The 19,853-nt window shown below is 39.0% G+C and overlaps 1 protein-coding gene across 2 annotated transcripts in view; it reads left to right on the top strand.

Moving 5' to 3' along the window:
- The first annotated feature begins 1,881 nt into the window (after positions 1 to 1,881).
- The window catches only part of ARHGAP24 (Rho GTPase activating protein 24), a 239,361-nt gene continuing 221,389 nt past the window's right edge, over positions 1,882 to 19,853 (top strand). The window contains exon 1 of one of the 2 annotated variants that reach the window (XM_085306286.1): positions 1,882 to 2,197. The gene's annotated coding sequence lies outside the window, so the exon portion shown is untranslated. The remainder of the gene's footprint in view (positions 2,198 to 19,853) is intronic. The other variant, XM_085306291.1, reaches the window with a different exon arrangement.

Genomic DNA, 19,853 nt, shown 5'->3' with positions numbered 1-19,853 from the left:
CAGCTTCTTATTTTATCTATAGTGTTTTTTTTTCCCAGGGACAGGAGCTGGGACCTGCCCTAATGCGTAGAAGATGACACAGTTCTCTCTCCTGGCTCATTATCTTGAAACAAGATAGAAAGGTGAGGAAGGTTTCTTAGGTATTCCTCTTTGTTCATATTCTAAYATCAGGGCTGACTGCTGCATAGCATGGTCTCAGCCTCTCTTGCAGTGTTAGTCAGAAGCAGATTTCAGATACTTGATTGAGTATGCATGGATAACCAGACATCCTTATTTGTGTTGYCCTGTTACAAAGAGAAGCTGCTTGAGTATGGCACTAACCCCTTGTTGCTGCTGCGAGCTATRGTGTGTTGTAAATTACAGTATGCAAGTGTTTTTCAGACCTCATTTATTAAAAACTTGGCAGTCCTGAAGAATTTTTTTTAGAAAATTGATTATCTTCCAAATTCTGTGACTAGGTCTTGTAGTACTTAGGATTATTTAGTGCCGCTGTGTTGCGTGGAGCTGGCACTAGCAAATACAGAATTGTGAGAAACAGGCTATGGGAAGGAAGTCAGTGTGCAAGTATGAGTGACTCTGCCCCGGTTACACATTCATTAGATGTTGAGATGCTAGATCACCCAAAACACTTTTCCAGCTTCTGCACATTTGCCAGCTCAAGTCAGCAGAGGAACATTCCCATGTGCCTAGTATGTGTAGCTGAAAATGGGCAGGCCCTTGTCATCAGTGCACATAGTATGTAGAACTCTGCTTGGGCTTGAAGGTGTAATGTTGTGCTTTTTCAAGTGTTAGTAGCAGTAAATTTTTCTTATGACCTCATTGCAGTACAGCATTAGAAATGGTCTCTCCATCAGAATCTGAAAGAGACCTATTACCAGACTGTCAAAGCCACCTCATGTAGAACAGTAATACAGAGCATGATAATTTTCTAAGAGAAGTTGTGTTTCCATGCAAAATCAGTACCATGGGGGTCTGATGTGTTAGAATGGGGTGATGGGAGAGAAGGCTGAGATTGTTCATCATTGCCCTTTCTGAATATGGGGAAAAGAGCAGGGTAGCCTCATGCTCAGCCTGAGTCACTTGAAAGTAAAATACAGAGAATGGTGTCATTCAGAGAGGGAACAGCAGCTCCTGAAACCCAATTACAGCTCCAGTTTCCATCATAATTCCCATTACCGTTTCTACTGAGAGTAGGAATGAGTCAGAGCTGGGACTGTGGAGAAGACACGCAGCCCTATGCACATGTCCCAAGGAGACCCTCTTCACAGGGTAAAATTTCTATTCCCTGTTAAATGGGCAGTCATACTAAGTTGCAGGCTGTATGTAGAAAGCAGATGAGTTAAGGCTACTTATAGTGTCCTTAGTTGAATAAAGAGGCATGAAAGGAAAAAAGAAGTGTGAGGCAGGGGGATAATCTACTTAAGGTCGGTGTTTTATGTTAGTCAGTTGCCTGTGTGCAGTAGGAGAGCAGTCCCTTTTCCTGAGGGCATGATCAAATTGCTCTGTGTGTGATAGGCAAAATCTCTCACAAAATTGCAGGGTAGGGCTTTGAGATCACAAGACCTAGCACAGACTGCATTTCTTAACTGTGTGAGTATGTGGATCCTGCTCTATGGCAGCAGCAGGGGTGGTGAAATGGTTAACAGAGGGTCCATGAGGCACTGGCATGGTCATGGATTCTGTGTTGCTGGGATTTCCAGAGATGTCTGGGAAGTGAGTTGGATTCCTCCCTGGTGCAACAGCAGTGTTGTGAGTGTGCTCCAGTGCTGCCAGCTGCCAATGAAATCTGAAACCTGGGGCTGTGTCTGAGGGCTGGCCCGGAGAGGCTGTTCCAGCCTCTTGTACCGTATATTTACACATTCATACACATGCAGTCACTCTTTCTAACTTCTTAGACTGTTCCTCACGTGGCAACTGGAATTTCTTCAGAGCACACAGTGAGAGTACAGGGCTCCTGTATAGTGTTAGCAGTCCTCAGGGTTTGTGTGTGCACGGATGATTTCATYGTTTGAGAGAGGGAGGAGTAAAAGAAACTTCTCGCTGCAGTGACAGTGTGTTTAAGCTCTACAATTTGTCTTAAGAAACCACCGCATTTATGAGTGAGAATATCAACGCCATTTGTGGAAGACAGGACTGCTGATCTGGAGTGGTTTTGGAGATTTCACTGGCTCGGGTCAGCACTGCAGCTGGAGACAGGGTAGGTGGCATTAAGTTGTTTTTTATCTTGGTGACAAAACTGTGTGTTCCTTACTGGACAGATAATTACTGCAGACCAGGAAGCGGTGGCAGCAGCTGTCTGTTACGGCTGTTCTTGTCTGCCCAAGGGAGGCAGCTCTAAGTGTTCAGTTACGCACTATTTCTTAACAGTACTAAATACTTCAGAACAGCATTCTTTTGCTGGTTTCAGGGATGCAAGGTAAATATGCTGTCATCTGACTACTTGTTGGCATAAATATATATAAAAGCGCTTTATGATTTCTGTAGTCTGTATTATAATATTCATCTTTGGATGTGTAGTGGTTCTCTTATCTTCCTTTTACACAAATATGGGGCATTCAGAAATAACATGCTCCATGGGACAGATTTCACAATAAGCACTTTGATTGTAATCACCAGAGGATTAGGGAATCTTGAGTGAATTTTAAAGCTACTGAGTGTTATTTCTTTTCAAGATATTAGTTGTCTTTTTTCTGTCTTTGGGTTTGTACAAAATATTTATCAGTCTTCCTACTCAAGTGGATATATGTTGCTAGCTTGTGGGTTTTAGGGTAGTGAGTGATTCTATTTGATATTAGAAACATTGTACATCAGATGACTGGAAATAAACTGTGTGATCCTCTTAAAGTTAGCCCTCATCCTGTAGAGGTAGAAATAAGAAACCAAGTTCATTCTTTGTGTAACTCTAGTGACTTCACTTTTCTGAATTTGTCTGATACTAATTCTGTTTGTCTGTATTAAGTAGTGTGGTTGCTGTGAGAAGGCAATAACTCTTGTTAGATCAGCAGCTACTAAGACATTAGTAAGGTAAGTTCTGTTGTGGAGTTTTTCTGTACCTATAAGGCAGCAATATCTTCCTATGCACTTGGGCAATAGATTCCCCTTGAGGTAAGTATTAAGGGATGGAGATTTATCAAGACAAGGTACAGAGCACTCTTTCCTCACTAAAATCAGTTTATTTGCATCTAGTACATACAGAAGGTAGCATCTGGGTCTGCATAGTTACAAATAGGTAGACAGAAGGAAAGATTGACAGTGAAGTGCAGATTTTCTGTGAAACTTGGATTTTGTTACTGTGCAGGTCTTGTTACTACAAAAGACATTTATGGCACACAGTAGTGACTTACAAATTAAAAATAAATATTCTTGAAACTCCATTTTTTTTGTGTGATGTCTTAACGAACTTGTCTGCCTCTTGATTTTTACCACTCTGCTGCCCTTTTTTTGGCTTTCATCCTTTTATGAAATTAAATAGGAATAGGTTGGAATAAGTGGTGTGGTTATACACAAAAAGCCTCATAGTAAATAACCTCAAAGCAAATAGAGAAGAGGACTCAACTCACAAATATTCTTCTGTATAGAATAAGTTTGTTCTTCATGGTGTGTTGCGATGCATTTATGGGCTTAAGTGAGAGAGGGAGGCTGTAGGTTATTTCTTTAAGACATGTGCCTCTCCTGTAGTGGTAGGCTTGTGCATGAAGATCACTATAGCTAAGTTTTCTGAGGAAGGAGTTTAGAAAACTAGAAACTAAGCTGCCTTAAAGGAAATTGCTTCGCAATAATAGGTTGAACTCCTGATAAGGCTATGTCTCCAGAAGTAGCTGGAACAGAAATTCCCTGCAAGTTACTTGCCTTACTATAGAGCACAGGTAGCTTTCAAGACCTTTTCATCTCTTATTGCTTATAATTTTAAACACTCCAGAAAAAGTGAGAATCGTAATTCATGGTGGTTAGCTTTAAGTAATTTGCATCCTACTACCTTTAGCTATCTTAACTGCAGGCTGTTTGGTGTTTTTTGCAACCTGATGGCCTTTAGAAGTATGTTTTGTTCCTGAAGCTGTTAGTGACCTGCTTAATTTGTTTTGAGTTTTTTGAGAAATGAGTAAGAATAATGCTGGTTAAGACTGGGTGTTTTCATGATAGTACCAGGATGGCATTTGTTGTAAGCTATTCTACAGGTGAATGAATTATGTTACTTTCAGGTAGTAGAAAAATGAACGATGGTTTGTCTTCAAATACTAAAACAACAACAGCAAAAAAAGAGACAAAGTATCTCATGTATTTTTTTTTTTCATTCACTATATGGTAGTTGGCTTTCTGTAATGTTGAAGACTCCAGGTCAGGCAGGTGACTGATGCTGCTGGACTCTAAGGAAATGTACAGTTTTTTATGAAGCTTGCGTTACTTCACTGTCTGTCTTTGGACTAACAGAAACTGGGAATTACAACAGACTAAATTTCCAGGTTGGTCACTCTTTCTACAGGAAGATTGTAAAAATGGCTAGTGATTGTATTTGTATTAAAATRTTTAACAAATGCGAGGTTTTCAAACTAATTAAATTGTTGAGTGTGTTTAGGAGAAAATATTAAGTTTCTTCTGGAATTGGAAAAGAAGGGGCTTGTGTCTGTAGTGCTCCAAAAGGACATGAAAATACAGGGCATTTCAAAGATTAATGTTCTTAGACTTTAGTAGCATAGCGGATGTCAACAAGCCCTGCTTTAACACATCTAAATGGACTCATTCATCTACAGAGATGTATTCAAATGAGGCTGAACTTCCAACTCTAGAGTGGTGGGAAGAGAGCAGCATTAGGTGGAAGTGATCCTGTRCAAGCCAGGAGAAGCTACCTCATAGTGACACTACTCCTGGATTCCTAGAAGCAACCTTAGGGTGTGAGGAAGCTGCTTTGGGCCCTGTTCTGTGCAGAGTAGGACAGCCAATAGCTAGTGCTTCCCCAAGGTTGCAGTTATTTGCTTTCAGTCGGTACGCTCAGGCTCTGTCTGCAGGCTGGTTGTGGCACCCTAGCTATAGGTGACTGAACCTGGTGAAAGGACCTTCATGCTGAGAAACTTCTTCGCATTCTGCAGTGTCTTATATGTTTCCTAACTCTTTTCTCCTTCTCAGTTTTGCCACTTACTGTGGGGCTGTGAGTATGGATGGTAAAGACTGGAGGGAAGCTAGAAATAAATTTTGTATTTGTTTAATTGATAATGAAGTCAAAATGGACCATAAGCATCCCTGACTTAATTCCCATTATAAACTAGATGTTTTTTTTTTAGAAAAATACTCTTTTGTTTACAGAAAGTCAGTTGACAGATTCTTCCCAGTGCACTGTGAGGTATTCACTACATAATTATCATCAGTTTCTCAGTATGTGTTTTACTACTTGTTTAATTTGACTATTTTTACTGGCTTTGTTAGCTCTGATTCGCATTAGGTCTTCAGCCTTCGCTACTCAGATTACTGCTCTAGAGTTACTGCCTTAATTTTTTTCTTCTTCATAAAGCCAGAAGACTGAGTTCCTTCTTTATGATTTACAGTTTTATTCCAACCGTCTTTAAACTGTTCCAAGTTTGCCAAAATGCTTCTGGACTTCWGAGCACCAGCACTGAAGTCATTGCTTTAGGTGAGGTCCTGTCAAATCCAGAGACATAACGACCTTTATACTGTAATTTGCTTTTTCCTTATTACTTTCCTTGTGAAGGCAGCAGAGATGTGGCTCTTTCATTAAACAGGGATGCGAGTTTTTTCTGCAGAAGGATGCAAGTTTTCCTGCAGAAGGATGCTCTCACATACTGTCACTGCTTCACAATTTGTGCACCTGCTGAGCTGGAAAATCCAGGTGGGTGCAGATGGCTGTCTGCCAGTCCCCCTTCTCTTTGTAACAAACACTTCCCCACTTCTGGTATCACCTGCAGTTTTTCAGTTGTGATGCTGTTTTTTCTTCCAAGTCGTTGGTTAAACTGCAAAATAAGGTGGTTCCTCTGAGACTTAAAGCCACCTGTATTATGATGCTTCATCAGTTACAATTATGGTTTGTGACCTAGTTGCTAACTGTTTCAATTCATTCTGTTGTCTGCCTGTCTCAGCTCTTGTTTCGCTGGGCCTTCCTAGTCAAAATGTTGCACTTTACCAAGTCAAACACCTTGAGCAGGTTAGCTCAGCRATTTTTAAGCAGCATCTGTTGCTTACTATAGTACTGCTTAATTTGGTCATTTTTTTCCTGCTCTGTGGCTCAATGCAACATACTTCAGCAATGCATATTGAATTCCTTGGTAGTGCTTATAACTTTTTTTTTTCAAGAAATATCTTTCATATCCTTGTTGTTTAGTCTTGTGTAATTATGTGTAATATCAATTTTGSATAGTAGCTCTTTTGTGAAGAAGGCAGCTGAATACCTTTCATATCTGTTACTTCTAAAGAAATGTTTTATTCTTGTCCTCCTTTTTCCCACCTTTGCCTGTGCKTTAAGAGCAACTTAAAGTTTAACTGGACTGATGTTCTTGGCCTACCAAATTGAACAACCACAAAAAATATTATGAAAGGTAAAATGGAAGAAAAAGAACATATTTTTCCTAAGTCTAGGAGACAGACGAGCATTGGAAAGGGAAGAAGGTCCTTGCATATCTTGCTAATTGAGAACCAAACATGTCTTTTCCTGGAGTCATGTAGCCCAGGTTAAAATGTATTGGCTGCAGGACATGGCTTGAGGTATTTCCCTGTTTTAAAAGGAGCTGGAGTACYCTGTTTTCAGGGAGAATAGAGCCTTCCAGTTCATCCTTCACAGAATGGCTGGACCTAGGGCTCAACAGGAGCATTTTGGCCTTTCCTGAAGTTGTCTGTCTTAGTGTTTCTCTTACCTCCCTCAGCTACCACATCCTCTGTTGTGAGAAGAAAAATGTGAAGAAGAGTAGAGGTGACAGCACAGGAATCTTTTCCTACCCTAAARTGCGAGTAATTTGCAGTTTAGTTGAGCTGGAAAAGGTTTAGAAAAAGGTGACCAGAATGGTAAAGGATATAGAGCAGCTTYTGTGCAAGCAACAACCAAGCAGGAAAAGACCCAGCCTGGATGTGACATGACTAAGGGGGAAGCGTAGCAGGGAAGGCTGCATTAATAAGTGGCACAGAAAGCGTGAACAGAGGCCAGTTGTTCCCTTTATCCTCCAGTACGCTAAGGTGCGTCAAAAGGTGAYGGTGGCTGCTTCAAAACAGTGGAAGGGAGGTGAGACTATACACTTTATATACTATAAAGTGCATCTGCACTTTAGTTGTAATTAAGATGCAGAAATGCTTGCAGCAAAACGTTGTTACTAAAAGGAAAACCCTGTTAAGAGATAGCTAGCTGCAACTATCCATATGTGCTTGTCCTTGTTGCCCTCATTTCTGAGGGTWTAATTTGACTGCAGTTTGAGACCTCGAATCCCAGGCTGGGTGAACTTCGGCCCATTTGTTTGGAAGTTGTTTGGGGAAAATAGAATAACCTGATCACCTGCTGCTTTCTGGTGTAACATTGAGGAACTGAGTGACCATAGCAGACATGGGGTTTAGCATGGACCMTTGCTATTTTTGAAGGCTTGCTTTTCATTTGGAAAGGTGTGGACATTAGGAAGGATAAGAGCTGGTGACTTAGAGCATACTGTGATAAATATTTTTGCCTTTAATTTTCAAGATCGTCATCCCATTTCCAAGTGATACTGTTGGGRTGAGGGGGCACAGCCTACAGTATTTTAGAAAATTAATCATGTGAGTTGGTCACATGAATTCAGAAGTGGAGCAGATTTTCTGAGGCAGTTGTCAGCATGCTGGAGCTTACCTGATGAGGGATTCTTTCCCTGAATGTCTACTTGACAGGGAACACTGTAGTGGGATGTGGAGATGGAAAATAATTATGCAGAAGTGCTGCTAGGCTCTAGTACTCTTAGTCCCTTCCAACCTTACTGATTCTATGATTCTAATGTAATAAGTACRTGTTTAGCAAATGGGAGAGCGCTATGGTCAAGGGAAATTTAAAGTATCCTCATAGCCCCTATTGAGTTGCTTGAGAAAGAAAACTGTAGWAGAGGCTGCAGACTAGATTATCAACTTTGCTTCTCAGTTTTCAAATCCAGCTATAAGGATCAGCTGGATWTGGGAACTGGCCCTGTCAGCCACAGTGGTTGTTACTTGTATCAGTATTTGGGGATGAGGAGAGTTTAAACCCCACCCCCACCCCCCAAACTTTTAAATATCTCTGCATGCTACAATAGCTTTATGATCTTATTACTTAACACTTATCACTGTTATTATGTGTATTTAGGGCTGTCTGTTTTAATTCAGCTTATTTTTGTAACAGAGTGCTAATCATATTCACCTGGCCTACTTGAGCTAGGACCAGGAAATAAAAATTGCGATTATCAATGTATAGCACAGAACAGGGTAAAACTCACTCCTAAAGCTTCATGTTGGAACCTGGAAACCTGCAATGCTTGGACTTGCATGTGAATGCAGATGTATCTAGGGGATAAATAAAGGCTTCTGGAAATATTTTTTAAATGATATCATTGCCTAATTATCTAAGTATTGTTTTGGAAAACATGCTGTGTAATTTGTAGTCTTCATATTGTTGTTAAATGTGAGATGATACAGAAAGGAAAAAACTGCTGTGCATCTGCTTGCAGTAGTAAGCTACCTACCTCGGTATTTTGGTTGTCCACAAGAAGGCAGAACAAACAGCCTATTTGCTGTATAAGCTTCTACACGTAGGAGTCTCTAGAGACTTCCTTCAAGTGTTTGTGTGCCTGGCTKTSTGTGTGTGTGTGTCTTCCTGGCGGGCTTGAGTTAAGCTTTTACCTCTCATCTGGGAATGAGATCAAAATTGTATGTCACATGTGTGGATAGTCACTGTGGTTATCTACTGTAGAGTGGTTTTGCAAAAGACAACAGAAAAAATTCTGAACACTGGAAAGAAGCTTCATCTCTGGCAGTTAAAATATTTGTGCAGCTGTTCCCACAGATTTTTCTTTCTTTTTTTCAATTTCTTGTAAGGAGCTAAGTGAGGGAGAAATGTTAGGGACCTGACTGGAGAAAGAGCAAACATGTTATGTCCTAAAATTTAAAGATAGTGAAGGACCTTGTTTTTAAAGGACTGAATTATTTCTTATATTTGCAGATTCAAAGCAAGTTTAGGCTTTTTATTTAGCGGAGGTGGATGAGAATCTCTTAGGATATGGACTGTAGGATGCTTTACAAATGTGCTTTGTGCTTCAAAATAGCATTACAACTTTAATCAACAGGATTGCTTTCTTTTCAGTCTTAGTCACTGCTATGTAAAATGTGCTGAGTTTAGAAGTTAATGGGAAAAACCCAGGTCAAAAAACTTACTCTGACAGTTGAAGAACTGTTTGCTGTGTGGCCAAAAAAAGTTTCAGAATCAAAGCATAATAGGAAAATCCCTATTGTTTTTAACACATCAGTGACTGCTAGCAAGATTGGGGACTAGTCTTGTTCATATGTATAGCAAAATCTGCATCCAGTGCAAGACAGACTTATTTGCAGTGCTACTTGCTGGAATATTTTTTTTTTGGGGGGGGGAGGATGGAGAAGGGGGGTGGATTACAACATATGATCTGAAATCTTGAAGGTACTGTTTTATATGAAGTGAGGTCAATACACTTTAAAAGGCAATGAATTAATTTAGATGTAGTTATTGACATTTGATGCATACTCACTGATTACTGCATTATGTAATGGCGTCTTTTGTGTTTCTTAACACTACAAAATGGTGATAGCAGAAGGCTACCCGCATGATACAGTAACACATAAGTTTGTGCATCCTATGGGGGAAATATTACTGCTTTTGTGGTATCTCTCCTCAGTACTGTAGGATTTGAGTAGCTTTTAAGCCCCAGCTCTTCAAGCAGTGAGTGGAATGCAAAAATTTCAGCTTCATTTTGTTTTTAGCAATTATGGATTTARCTTAAGAAAGAAAAAACGAAAGAATTTTTGAGCCTTCAATGTCTAACCCTCCCCCTGCTGTCCCCCCTTTTCCCCCTAAAAATCCCAAGGCGAAGAAAAAAGGGATTGTGRTAGTCATTTATTCTTACAGTTTGAACAGGAGCTGTAGCTATAAAACGTGAAGCAATTAAGACTGTTTGTTAAGTAATGGTTCAATTCTTGGCGATAGGGGAGAGTCCTTAGCTGTCGTCTCAACCAGTGTGTAGCTGAAATTCCTCCTCCCAGGGGAGCACAGCATTTGCTATGGAGTCACTTAACTTCATTCTCCAGAAATATATGATATTTAAAGCACATATATTTGTATAAACAGAGATCTGTGATGGTATGCCAACATACTTTGTTAGGTTTCTCCTTGGGGATGCAGCTATGTGAGCAACAAGAAGCTGAGAAGGAACTGCTGTAAGCAGTGTTTTTGAATAATGAAAATGTGCAAAAAATATATATAAATATGTGTGTATATATATGTATAAATAYATGTGATTGTAAGTAAAAACTAGTGCTTTTGGATTATTATTTTATCCTTAGAACCTGGTATATGTGTGGTGGCTGTTGTCTAGACTACTCTGAAATGTTGTAGTTATCTTCCATAGAACAAGATCTGGCTTTACTTGTGTAATCTAGCGAAAATAGAGCAACCATAGTCTCTGTACATAAATATATTAGGTGGGTAAACGTCAGAGAGGGAGCARAACTATTTTAAATGATGCTGCTTGAGTAATTCAACTCAGATTGGCCATGAATGTTATATTGGAATGAAAATGTTACTAACAGAGAATCCATGGATAGCCTTGAACTGCTGGGATGAGGATGGAGGGGAAATATTAAATTGTTGTTCAGGTGGTGCGTGTTCAGGTTCTGAAAATAACTCTGTGGCAGAGTCTGCTCTGGTTTTGTGAATCACAAGGTCCTTTCCTAGCCTGCGTGTTTACCATGTGTGCTGTAGACAGATGTGAAAGGYAGACTAGTCCCTAACCATAGTAATATAAATGATATGCCAAGGTGAGAATGTAATCCACAACAAATTTGCATCTTGTGCTTGGTAGTGTTTTTTTTTTTAAAAAAAAAAAACTATGGTTTTGTGGGTTAGTAAGTCAACCATTAAATATTATGGTAGTTCTGATAAGTTCACTAATTCTTATGAATTTATCAGGTGCTAGCATTGGTGTTGCTTAGAAACCCCCCCCTCAAATTCTGTAATCATTTGACTTGTATTTGATCTGTTAAGAGTAGGCTTTATCACATGCAGTAACAATTCTTCATACTGCCTGCTGTAGTAGTCTATGAGACTTTGTACAGGAGTAGCCATGTTGCACCTTGCAGAAGGCAGAGTCTGAAGTGACAAAGGAGAGGGGGMAGTAGCTGGGAAGGAGCAGGGGGCAGGTGTGCTGACAGTTGTGTAAACTGGAGAGCCTGGCATGGCTCCTTAGGCACAGTACTTACAGTATTCTGTGGCTGGTTATCAAGTCCTCTTCTATTTAACACGTGCTGAATTCCTGCTTGTGCCTSTTGTGCTCCTGTCATCAGCCTGGGCTCGCAAAACTGGTGGTGCTCTCCACTGACACCAGCAAGGGACTAAAGCAGCTAGCTGAGTGCCTAGCACATGGCATGTTCAGTGTCAAGACTATTTATCCCATAGCGAGATTAAGCCTTCATGCAGCAGTGCCATACAATGCAGGCTCATGCAGCTCCTGATACTTTTCCTTGTTAACTGGAGCAGTGTGGAACAGGAATTTGGCGTACAGGTGATCATCGGCTAGAAAGAAAATACTAAATGCTGAGACTCCCTTTAGACGTTTGCATGTTACTCGGTGGTGTCACTGCTGGGGCACTGGTTTGGAGAGCTTCATCTCCCAAAGTGAACAGGAAGGCTGTGAAACGTGAGTTTTACCATTTTTATTTTCACAGGGAGTAAGAGAAAATGCATCTTAACAGATGGATGTATTAGTTATTGTTACTATATTTATGACTATGCAGTAAGTAATGATAATTTACTGTGTAATGCCTGGTGTGAATGACAATAAACAAATTCATTTCTACTCTGTGCTATTACATGGAACACTGAATGAACYCAGGACAATGAAACAGTACAGGAAAGGTCATGCTCCTACGGTGGTAAGGGAAAAGCAGGAATAATGAGCTATAAACAGTGCTACTGATGGATTCCATAGCACATCCATTTGTGATGTTTTAGCTTGTTTTCTGAGGTTCTGAAAAATGGGTATTTGTGCAGTGCTGTGTGGTTAGGTAGAGATGTCAGGGAATAGATCCTTTTCCATTTAGACTGGTAAATTGTAGACAGAGCAATTGGGTTATGATGATAGATGTGGAAAAGAGGCATGAGAAAGTTAATTATCTCCCAGATGGCTAGTTGGATTTTTTGCTTTTTGGACTGGAGTTCACTGAAAACTTTCACCTGTTAGTTAGCTCTCCCTTAGACCTTATTATTATTGTCTGACAGAAAGATCCTTGAGCTTCTGCCTTGAAAATGGACCCCCTTATCCCTCTCTTGACAAGGGCAGCTTTGTGCTGCTGTGCTTTGCATTGAGCCACCAGTTTTTTAGTAGGTGAGAGGAGGAGTTGATGTGGAAGCTTTTGTAATAGTTGGTGACATGGTTTCAAAAGACACAGCTGGGCTGCAGGCCCTTCCTGTCTCATGAGCTTAAACTTGAGGGGAAAATAACTTTCTCCAGTAAGTGGTCATCTTTATAGCACTATGTGGTATGTCGTTAAGAAGCTGAACTCCCTTGTCATTTTCATAGCTGCAGTGTTCTAGTCAGGATGGTGGAATTGCCTGCATATGTACAGGCAAGGCCAAAATTTTATGTCTGAGGCTTTTGATGTTGCTCAGTTATGGAGCTCTTTTAATTTAGGTGATAGATTTCTTTTTCTAATGCCATAAAGTGTCTAAGGCAACTTTATGCACCATGGCTCGTTAGAGAAAGAAGTGGTAGCTGTGATGCCTTTTTTTTCTTAGCTTTGACTGAATTTGGTTTGATTTGCCACCTTATAGTTTTTTTTTAAAAAAAATCCTGTTGTTTCTGAACCTTGGAGGAGGCACATGATGAACTACCATTTATGACACATTAGTGGGCTATTCAATTTTCTTTGCCATGTTCTCTTAAATACACAGGTGTAACTTGAATGTGATGTCAGATGCTTTATTGATTCGTAGCCTCATTGCTCCTTTAATYCCTAGTTGGGAATCAAAGCTCCACTGTGGAATATGGTTTCTGTGCATATTAGTCAATGTAGTCTTGAAATACTCAAATCCTATCATAGTTTTCTGTAAATTCTATACCTTCTTATCATGGAAGGCTTTTCAWTGCATGTTACTGAACTTTATGGAGCCCTGCTCTTTAATCAGTGTGGTGTACACCTCCTATCTTTTATGTACTGAAAGATGATTTTGATTTTTTAGTTCCATTTCAATTTTTTAAGTGATAAAATTCTGGGATAGAAAGGCAGATAAGATGAATAAAGAAACTGATTTTGTTAAAACAATGGTCACTTTCTCCTCATTTTTAGAGCTATGCTATGCCTGGAGAAATTGTGGACCATTATCCAAATCTCCTGTTGAAGAAAGAGCAGATGATGAGCAAAAGGCAGTCTGGGCTTTCCAGAAAGCACTGCTCATCTGCTTATCTTTTGCTCCATCTGTAGAGAAACCTCCGGGTCAGATTTAATCATAATCCTGGGAGGCTATAGGTAAAGTTGTCCTGTCAGTGGTTCCTCTTTCACCTATGTAGAAATTATCCTATTTAGAAACTGTGTTGTAGTGACTACTCTCTGCAGGTTTTGGAGTTACCTGCTCAAGTGCTTCTGAGCCTAGATAAATGTCTAAGGTAGAGTAGATACTCTGTTATATCATCATTTAACTTTTTAAAGTATCCTTGTCTGTGATATGCCTTTCCATGATTTTAAGCAGCAATAGCAATCTTTRCTTGAGAATGACAAAAGGTATTATAGAAGCCAAATAGGTGCYTCTAAGATCCCTCTATAGAGGGAGATCACTGGCAGCTTCAGCTCTTGGTTCTTCTATGGTACTCTATATTTGGTGCTCCTATATGTTGGTAGARTTACTCTGCTTTCTCAAGTTTTTGTGTTCAATTCGCTTCAACTTCTTTCTTGTTGTCCCTTTTTCTTTTCACAGAAGCATTGCCTGGGCAATTGATTATTGRTTGATTGGATATAGGAATCTTTGTATTAACAAATGATGGAGCCAGTAGTGTCATATGCTGTTACTCAAGAATGTTGAGGGTGGCCAAGAGCAACTGCAGTAATAACATAGGGAAAGAACATGTGCTTCTGAAGCTGGGGAAAAACAATGGAGAAACGTGGAATACCATGAAATGTCAAAAATAGARAAGTCTTCTGCTTTGAAGATGAAAGTATTCCGTTAATCCCTGTGGTAGTGGTATAYCTGTGCTACACAGGATAAGAAAACAAATTTCTTTCCTGTCTAAAATGAATAAATGTGCATAACATCCCTGTAGAATGGTGCTGGCACCCTCTTCTACTAAAGGTACTTCTGAAACAGAGGAGTATGATGATGTTAGTCACTTACTGTATACTGGCTGTGGTATAACAGTGCAGCTGAAAAGATGCATGTAGGCTTTGAGATGTTAACTAGATAAAATATTAGCAATGTAGAACTGATGGTAGCAACAATGTTTTTGGATTAAAGTTTAAATGCCCATGGTTAAACTACGATGAAACCTYGAGAAAAACGCACACAAACTGTGAGAGTGACTGGAGATCTGGAAAAYCTAGATGTTCTGTTGTATTTATAGAAGTACATATAAGCACAAGTCCTTGGCACAGATGACTATCAATAAAGGGGTTCAAGTCTTATCTCTGCAAGGAAAATATGAGCTATTAGAAAGTCAAGAAATAAATCATGGAACGAAATAGTCCGATGAAACAAGCTTCTGAGTTGAAATATGCTTAAAAGTAAGGAGGCTTGAATGGCTCTTCTAGTCTTGAACACTTGGGTGCCTAGATGCTTTCCTTGGAAACTGGTTTGAGCAAATACTTTTTATCTGAGACTTAATGACTGAAAGTGGCACAAAAAGAAGCTCTTGTGGTTTGTGTTGCTTGACTAGTCTGTCATTGGCAGAATTTTCAGTGATARTAAGTTAGGAAAAAGTATGTACTATGGTAAGGGTGACATCCTTTTAATTTCTTCCTCTTAACTGGTTTATTAACATTTTACAGAGCTCTTTAGAGTTTCTTTAAACAAACTTCTGGAATTTTGGTGGTGATGCTGGAAAAAACCCTTCAAGAACAAAATGGGGGAKTTTGATGAAAAGTTTTATGTGAAATGTATTGATTCTGACAAAGTTTTCATTGGAAAGTTTACTGAAGGCTAAGACTCTCACTCTGAGCAGGCAAGCTGGTGAATTCAATGCAGAATAGATGGTTAGATGTACAGTCCTTCAGAAATCTAGTCAAAGACGTGCTTAAATGGAGGCAAATGTGCCATGAAACTTTAAAAGAGGAGTTGGAATYATGGATCATTTGGCCTTTGATACCTAAATTAGTTTAATATAGACATTTGCTCTGAGTGTCCCAGCTGCCTCCTGAAACACCATATGCAYGTCCATCTCTGGATTTCGTGATGCATAAAAGGAATGAAGTGTTTAGTGTTATGTTCAGAGATGGTTTTGACACTCAGTATTCCATATCCTGCTGGTAATTCASTCACCCACACAAAATAATAGTCACCTGTGCAGAAAGGTAAGAGGCAATGGAGCAGTGTTTAGTCACCTTAGGGAAACAGATAAAAATCACAGCAGCTTTGCTTGCTTTTTGCTTATGTAAGAAAGCACTAAGCCACTGTGTGTATGCTGGAGAGTACTGTATCCTTYAATCAAGGAAATAAATATAACAATCTGTAGATTTAAAAAATGGGGGCTCCTCGTCATGTGAGCAATATTGTAATTAAGAGTACATGCTTRGTGAGGATCGGTAGGCTTACTGATGATGATCTGTTTCAGAGCCATGGCAGTGTAGCATGCAGGTCATTTCCCCTTTGGCCTTTTGTGCTTGCAATATAACTGTTCCCTGTCAAGCATACTGACTTAACAATGCTGTGAAGTAAACTTCAGGAAGTGGTGGTGGAATGGAGGAGAACCCTGGTCTTAATGCTAATACGTTTAAATGGACTAGAGTTGAAGTTGCTTGGTGTTGCTTGGACAAGGAGGCAGTAATTTTATTACCATGTTCGTTCTTTTCTGCATGGAAYGTCAGAAATACTTTGTCCTAGCGATCCTGAAAGCATAGCCTTAGACCCAYTGCTGCTGGTATCTGTTAATGGCATCCAGGAAGGTCTGACTAAACTTTGACCTTATGAGTTAATTTTAATTTTCCTTTCTTTTATTTATATATATATAAATATATATATATATAAAAAAAAATATGTAAAAGACAATTAGAATGTGTCAGTTTTATGTATATAAAATTGACTCATGCTGCTCTATTTTTATCATTAGTTATTTCACTGTAGACAATGTACAGCATTGTGTAACTTTCTAGTTCTGCCATCTTCCAGTGTTCAATGAATAGATTTTGAATTTCTTCTGTGGAGCTTTTCCTTTTATCACTAGTTACTCTCTGCTAGTTTAGTCCCACAAAATAACCCTGATTTTGCAGTGAGGTAAGTGAACGTGATTGCGAAATCGTCTATCAACTGAGAATCTGCAGACTACTCTGCCAGAAAAGGACTATGTAATGTGAAAAGTACATGATAGGAAAAATCAGGCATTTCTAGTGTGCACTGAACTGTGCCTCCTTGTGAAGTACTGCTCAACTGTGTTTTAAAACATAACATTTATTCTCTGTGTCCATACAAGTGAGTAATTTAGATGGAATGATGTAATTTGCAGAGCTGTAAAAGATCTCCATGGTGGAAAATCAATAATTGCATGGCTCTCCAGGCTTTCAGTTTACCCAAGCTGGCATTTCTTCAGTGTGTTCGCTTCCTGTTAATAGTCCTGCTTTGTCATTTGCTAGCACAAATGCACGCCTTTGCACAGCTGTTAAACTTTCTCTCTGAGGTATTTGTGGAAAGTAAATGTTAAATGTGGACAGTGTGCAAATAAATGCAAGAAAATGAAGTAAACTGGGAAAGGGACACGGAATCATATTATTGATCACAACCATCAAATACAAGCAAGCAAAAGTCTAGACTTGATCTGGCTATAGAATTCAAGAATATTTTGTTGAATAGAATATTTTGTTGWATGTTGGCTGACAGTTTACAAAAATACTGTATTAATTTGAGTAATTGGAGGAAGGCATGCAGAAAAGTTATAAATGATCAGAAATGGTCAGGTGTGACAGTGGCTTGTAAATTGTCCAKTGGTGAGTTGCTAAATTTGGAAGGTACCAATTATTTTTGAGTGATATTAAAAACCAGTCCCTCATCATTTCTGTTGGCCAYCCATAATTCCATGTTCTCACTTTATTCTGCCATATTTTAAAAGCCATGTAACAGGCCGAAGCATTGGCGAGTTGCAATGTGTATTATGAATGCTTTGGTCATTTTCCAGTATAAATTAATTTAGAGTGAAGGCTTTTGGATAATTTATATTTTTTGCATAGTTATGCTAATTTTGCTGTAGCTTTCTGCAGCTAAAATAGAGAAGCTCTTCATCAGAAATGATTTATTTGATAACAAAGTACAATGAACTTTTCTAAGGTTTTGTGACAACTGAATACAAATACACTGTAATACTGTGATAGGAGCTCATTTTTGCCATTCTTCCAGAGAGACAAATTTTGACTGGCCCTTTTGTGGGTGTGCAGAGCTGGCAAATTAAAAGGGAAAATCTTCTGGAGACGACAGAAAGCAAAGAAGCTTCCAAGCTTCCTGAGAGCCGGTCATCATCACAGCCCCTGTGGACAATGGGCCAGAATCAGTAATATTTCTTGCTGTACGTGCAGTCAGATAATGAGCATGCTCTATGTTTAACACAGAGTATTCCATGAAAGTTTCATAGATGGGTTTGGAGTGAACATGTTCATATGTGTAAAAACTGTGGGCCATTTCTGCCTAGTATCTCCTATCCTTTCTGTGTAGCAATACGTYTGCTGTCAGAGGAGTTCTCCAGAATCATCAGAGACGTTAGAAAACACAGCAAGTATCCAGCTGTGCAGGAAACTGCTGTGCTGTGTGGGGTTAGTTAGGTATGATTATTAATGTGTCTTGTTGTTTGGATTCCTTGTTGCTAGGTATATTGAAATGCTGTAGAAGTTGGTGTCAGCAGCTCCACAATCTATGCAATTTTACCAATGTAGTTTAGCATASTTTTCTGTCAAAAAAGCTTTTACTATTGGACTTAGTCTACTCTCATTATTGCCATTAGYGTTGTTGGTAATGTAAAGCAGTTTGTTTGCATGAGGGATCAGGTTCATGACCTCAGAATGAATCTACTGTGGACTTTCTGTAACTGTAAAATTTTTCCCCAAACAAATTTTGCTTTATATTCTGTTCAGAGTGTCCTGAAATACTTWCACTTAAAAACACAGAAAAAATACTACTGAGAAAATGCAATACATACAAATTGAGGAAATGGAACCAAAATACAGAGCAGTAGTGAGACTGAAAAACATAATGGACTATTTTTATACCTTTGAAACTGTTATTCCAGTTGATTATTAATCTACTGCCTTCAGAAACTGAGAGAGGGAATATGCCAATTAGTCACATGGTTTATAGAATAAAAATTGACTGTTCAAATGTGCAGATGTCTCAATTCTTGCTAATTAGTCTTGCTAGAATGCTTAAATCTTGTTTTTAGACCTGTGAAGAGTAGATGATGTAGTTGTACAAAACATTGTATTTATGTCTGACTTTCAGAGTGYTTTCTGCAAATACAGTAGAAATAATTAGCAGTGAGGAATACTAAGATGTTTGCCCTGAACTGTTGTAACTACYTAAACTAAGCCACATTTAAAGTTTTGAGCCTGGCATAAAATCCCGCAAACCTCAAAACACTGGAAATTTGGAACAGTTGATAAAGAATTTTGGCTTTCAGTGTTGCAATACCGAGACATCTGGCTAAACAGTAAAATAAACATGTTTTCAGAATATGCAATTCATAATTATATATATGGTGGTCATGGAAAGCCTTGGGTTTATGGAATGATAATTATCAGAATGAATGAGGATGTGYGAGTACTATCCAGACTTGTCTTTTGCTTCTTGAATACTTGTATGAAGGTAGAGTGTGGAGAAACTATAACTGAACTAATGCCAAACAGTGTTCATGTGTTTCCTGCTCTGAAGAAATGGTTTAATGCAGGAGGGGTCCTTGCTGAAGACTTAACAGCTGCTACTGGGCAGCAATGAGGGATGGTTTTCCTTTTCATTCTCCAGACAAGAGCATTTACTTCTCACTCATGAGTACCTATGAGAAGGTAACTTTGCTGGGGTATTTTTCTGCCAACAGATATTCTTGATGTACTTCCTGAGCCCCTGCTTTGCTTACCTTAGTGAACTTGAGTTCAGCATCTTCCCTCTTAAATTGTTTTTTTTTTCTGTTTTTGCACCCTTCAAACATCTGTGGAAGATTTTGTAGTCTATTCTTGGCTGTTATGGCATRAGTCCAGTCAAATGCTCATCTTCATTCCTCTGTTCTGAATGCCTTCCAAGTTGTCTTTGTTTTTTTTCCAGGGCAGAAAAATCACACTCAGAAAACAAGCTGATGATATGTTGTTATGATGTATTATTTTTCATATTGAATTGGAAAGCAAGTTTGTGAATAATTTATGTATATTACCACTGTTAAGAAATAGTAATGAAGACGAYATACATTCATTTTATATTCCTTTCAGGCTTTTTTATCCGAGAAGACAAACTG

Source organism: Rhea americana, unplaced genomic scaffold (genome assembly GCF_003343005.1).
Source record: "Rhea americana isolate MKP2758 unplaced genomic scaffold, rheAme1 scaffold_237, whole genome shotgun sequence".
NCBI lineage: Eukaryota > Metazoa > Chordata > Aves > Rheiformes > Rheidae > Rhea > Rhea americana.
This window is presented reverse-complemented; position numbering and strand designations above follow the sequence as displayed.